General features: G+C 55.0%; 1 non-coding gene across 1 annotated transcript; it reads right to left on the bottom strand.

The window, feature by feature from the left end:
• Window positions 1-1,389: 1,389 nt before the first annotated feature.
• Window positions 1,390-1,460, bottom strand: TRNAG-GCC. Its single transcript has one exon. It is a non-coding gene; the product is annotated as a tRNA-Gly (tRNA).
• Between the last annotated feature and the right edge of the window lie 3,179 nt (window positions 1,461-4,639).

Genomic DNA, 4,639 nt, shown 5'->3' with positions numbered 1-4,639 from the left:
GCTCGTCCCGGTGATCGGCGGTACCTGTTTCCTCCGCCCCGACCGGCAGGGCGGAGAGGAGAATCGTCGCGGGTCCTTCTCCTGAGGGAGGGAGAGAAAAAGGGGGCAGGAGAGGGAGACGCAAAGAGTAAAGACAGAACTCACGGTTCTCCGATCAGGCGAAAAGAAAGAGCATTTATTCAAAGAACTGTTCTTTATATAGTCTTCAGGGGGGAAGACAAGGCAAGCTGACCTAGGCAGGCTACAGAGTCGGATGCATATCAAAGAAGCGCCCCGACTTTGCCTCAGCAATCTTGGGGGATGGAGAACTAATACTGAATACGGTTTTGATCTTTTCTGTGCCTTGGCCACTCACGTCTAGCTCAGCAAGAAAGTTGCCAAAGTTATTTTGACCAGGAAATGGCAATCTCCAGCCTCCAGATGCAAATCTTGTTTACTGGCTCACTCAACGGAGTGATAATCCTTGCCTGAGGCAGACAGAAAACTTGGCAGGCCCCGACAGGCTACAAATGTCCCGAGTGTGACACCCAAACCTGGCTGGCCTAGACCCTAAGAATGAATGAATTTAAAGCTGACAGCTTCTCGTTCTTCCAGGGCTCTAGAATAGCTTCCTTCTTTTTGAGGATGATTTGCTTTTTCCACCGTGCAAGTCATTCACTGCACACTTCTTCAAACCTTCCCTTTTTTCCTGGACCGATCACCTGGACGGATCCCAGTATAGCCGATCTTTCTTTGCCGGCTCTTTCTCACCACTGTGTGGGGAGAAGGTTGACCAAGAAACCCGGACTGACTCCGGCATCTTGACTCCCACCTCCTCCCAAAGGACTTCTTTCCACAGGGTTCTCAGCCCTGAGGAAAAAATAGGCACTTACAGAGCACAGGTTTTCAGTTTCTCTTTTTTAAAAAAGGGTTTCTTTTGAGTCAGGCAAATAACAATATATTACCAAAAAAGCCAACTTGACTGAAGCTTAATGCCCTGAGACACTGCACTCCTTTAGTGTAGCAGTTAGTCTCTCTGCTTGCCCTCTGGGACGCTCAGGTTCCAGTCCCGACGGGCAAATGACAAGGACATGTTTTCTTTCCTCCATTTCCACCCTCACGTCTCGGAAAAGTCTCCTCCGTTTGGCATACGGTGTCTTTCCAGCAGGCCTCTGGGGCAATGCGCCTCGGGGAGCAAGCAACCAGGACAGACTCAAGAGCAGGGCATTCCCACCACAGTTAATGCACGTCCTCCTTCCAGCCCCACCCCCTTCAGGGGACAGGGACTTGATAAAAGAGGGGAACAAAATCAAAGCAATGCAGGCTTCAGCTGGCTGGTTTCGGTTACTTCAATGTGGCAAATCCTAGAATAGGGAAAGACTTAATTAAAAAAAAAAAAAAAAAGCAGGTTGCATTGGCCGGGAATCGAACCCGGGCCTCCCGCGTGGCAGGCGAGAATTCTACCACTGAACCACCAATGCTCACGGGTGAAGAGTTTAGTAACATCTCTTAACATCATCTCCATCCTCGCTCCTTTCTTCGATGTGACTCAGGCCCTCGCCGAGTCACCATTTCGAAAATATTGCCTTTATGTTGCAAGACAGGAAACTGTTAGGATTCAAAAAAGAACAACAACAACCAACGCTATTTAAAGTCCTGACCCTGAGGTTCTGCTGGCAGGATGATGACACGCTTTCGGCTCTCCCGGCTCATCAACCATCCGGAGGGAGCATTTATCCTTATGGGGAAGTTGCGACCCTCAAGGGCTTCGGATCGCGCGTCGGGCCGGCGGGGAGGAGCTGGAACTTTCCCTGCACGCGAGCCGGGAGTGGGGAACCGGCCGGCGGCACGGTGGCGGGGGGATGGACGGGCTCGTGGAGGCTTCTCCAAGCCGCCCCAAGGCGTTCAGGCTCAGGCGTCCAACGGGTCCCGGGGGCGCGATTTGAAGCCACGGCCACACCAGCGAAGTGGCCGTGGGCACCGACCACGTGCTCGTGGGTTGGCGTCCTGCCGTGAGGCCGGGTGGCGGTCGTCGCCCGCGACTCGGGCACGCACCCCGCGTCCGGCCAGCTGGCCTTCGCGACCGCGCGCGGCTGGTGCGCGAGTGGCTAAGCGCCTTCCCACCACCGGGTTGGTCACGACGCGCGCGGGTTCGAGGACGCGGCGGCGCTGGCGGACCCAAGCACTGGCCCTTCCAGGAGGCCAAGCGAGGGCGGCAAGGCCTGGGCGCGCGTGTTCCACCGCGGGCAGGACATGGCCTCCGACCCCGGGAAGGTCCGGTCCACGGTGCTGGGTCAGGTGCAGGAGATTGATCTCCGTGCCTGCCGACCCTAAGGACCCGCAGCGCCGGGCCACCAAGGACGCCGGTGCCATCGCGGGGCGCCACGGCCTTCAGACCATCAACAAGCCCACGGGGGCCACCATCCCTGGCCGGCTGACCCCGAAGGGCACCAGGAAGCAAAATGCGCTCATTTTGGACCTGGGTGGGGGCACCTTCCACCGTATGCGTCTCACTATCGCCGCTGGTGTCCTCGAGGCTGGGCGGACAGGACTCGGACCACAGGCTGGTGAGCCGCTCCGTGAAGGGGTTTGGGCCTGTGGGAGCACCGCGTGCACCCTGACCTCCCGTGCCCAGGCCGCTCTGGAGAGTGTTCCTTGTTTGAGAGCGCTGGCTTCTCCGGTCCGACCCTCTAGGCTGGTTTGGGGGGATGTGCTTGGATCTTCGCCGCAGCCCCTGGGACAGGAAGGCCAAGGCCGGGTGGGTGACTGTGCCCTGGTGGGCAGATCCACCCGCACCCGCAAGGGACAGACGCCGCTCCAGGACCTCCCTGGTGAACAAGAGCATCAAGGCCTTGAGGCTGTGGCTTTGGGGCTGCTGTGCTGATAGGGGACACGTGGGAGACAGTGAGGGTCTCCTGCTGCTGGACACGGCTACCCTGTCCCTGGGGCTGGAGACAGCAGGTGGGTGAGGACCACACTGCTCCAGAGGAGTCCCACCATCCCTACCAAACAGACCAGACTTTGACCACCGACTCAAACCACCAGCCTAACCTGCCAGAGTCCAGCTCCTGCAGGTCCAGAGCTCCCTGAAGGATGGACGGTGTCGGTGAAAGGAGGAGGGAATGAGAGAGCCACGAGTTTCTTTCTGATCACCAGGCAGGCATCTCTGTACTGACCGGAGAGTCAGCTTTATTTATGGTAAAAAATGTATAGGGCCAGCACAGAAGTGGCATTTGCCTTAGACAATGATTTCTCATGACAAATTTCTTTGGCATGTAAAAATTTCTCAGAACATAGATTGGTAGAAGATTAATGCATAATCTTTATCAATAGTGATTGATAGAGGTGATTTAGATGCTTATCATATGGGGGAAGGAAAATATCTTTAGCATCTAAATACAAGACAGTATTTTTAGTATAGCAAAGGCAAAAGATAGTTCTTTGTGAGCAGGGGTCAGTAGCCTGTTTTCTTGAGGGGACATAAAACAGGTTTCTCAGGAAATGTAATGTTTGCTCCCATAATCACAAAAGAAATTCCTATAAGTTCCTTCACAAGGTGCAATTAGCATAGTTTAGAATAAGGGGACAAGTAACTGCCAATGCCAATCAGCAAGGTGCCTTGGGAGGATGGTGCTCAAAAAATAATTTGGGGGGGGTAGACATCAGTCACCATCTGACAGCAGGAGGCCGTGCAAAACCTGCCTCAACCTTACAAGGAGTATTCTCAACTTAGGGAGTTCACAAATGGCTCCCAACTCTAACTCTGACCCAGGAAGGAGGGTGAAAGGGCCATGACCAGAGACAACCACCTACTGAGGCATTGTGAGCTCAGTGGCAGTTCCATGTGGAGTCCCCCCCACCCCCGGATCAGGGTGAACTTTGACATCGGTGCTAATGGCACCCTGGGAGTGCGGCCACCAGCAGGAGCACAGGGAAGGCTAATGAGATCACCATCACCAACGGCAGGGGCCAGCTGAGCAAGGAGGTTGACAGGAGAGTTTGTGAGGCTGGGCAGTACAAGGCTGAGGATGAGGCCCCGGAGGGACAGAGTGGTTGCCCGTGTTGTCCATGTGAAGGGCTCCGTGCAAAGGGAAAGCCTTAGAGACACGATTTCCCAAGAGGACAAGCACAGAGTACAAGTGTTGGGAAGTCCTTGCCTGGCTGGAGCACGGACTGTGAGAATCAGAGGAGGGAGCTGGGGCTAATCTGTCACCCCACCTTCTCCAGGCCCCATGTGTCCCTGGGGGTTGCAGATGAGGAGCGGACACTGGCCAGGGAGCCCCCCGTACTGGCCTCGTCATTGAGCAGGTTGACTGAATGGCCCCTCCTGACACGTGTGGTTGTAAGGGCTGGGCTGTGGGCGCCCCTGGACTGTCTTCTGTGACCCTTCCCTGAGCTTGAAGAAAGGGAGTGGAGAGAAATCTTCCAAACAGGGAGCTTACGTCCCGCTGTGTTGTATCACTGAGGTCTGTGCCATTTCATTTTTTAAAATCCTTTTCTCCCATTTCAGACGGGCAGAAGTGATCATTATTAATATTTGTGTGGCACCTGAACATAACTTTTGTGCGGGGGACCAGCCCACGCACCCCAGTCGAAAGGTCCCGAGTAGGGGGTTGGTGTCGGCGCAACATATATAAGAAAGAGGACAGACAAGACAGAC

The sequence above is a fragment of the Suricata suricatta genome, chromosome 3, assembly GCF_006229205.1.
Source record: "Suricata suricatta isolate VVHF042 chromosome 3, meerkat_22Aug2017_6uvM2_HiC, whole genome shotgun sequence".
Lineage (NCBI taxonomy): Eukaryota > Metazoa > Chordata > Mammalia > Carnivora > Herpestidae > Suricata > Suricata suricatta.
The sequence above is the reverse complement of the archived record's forward strand: the minus strand, read 5'-3'. Positions and strand labels throughout refer to the sequence as shown.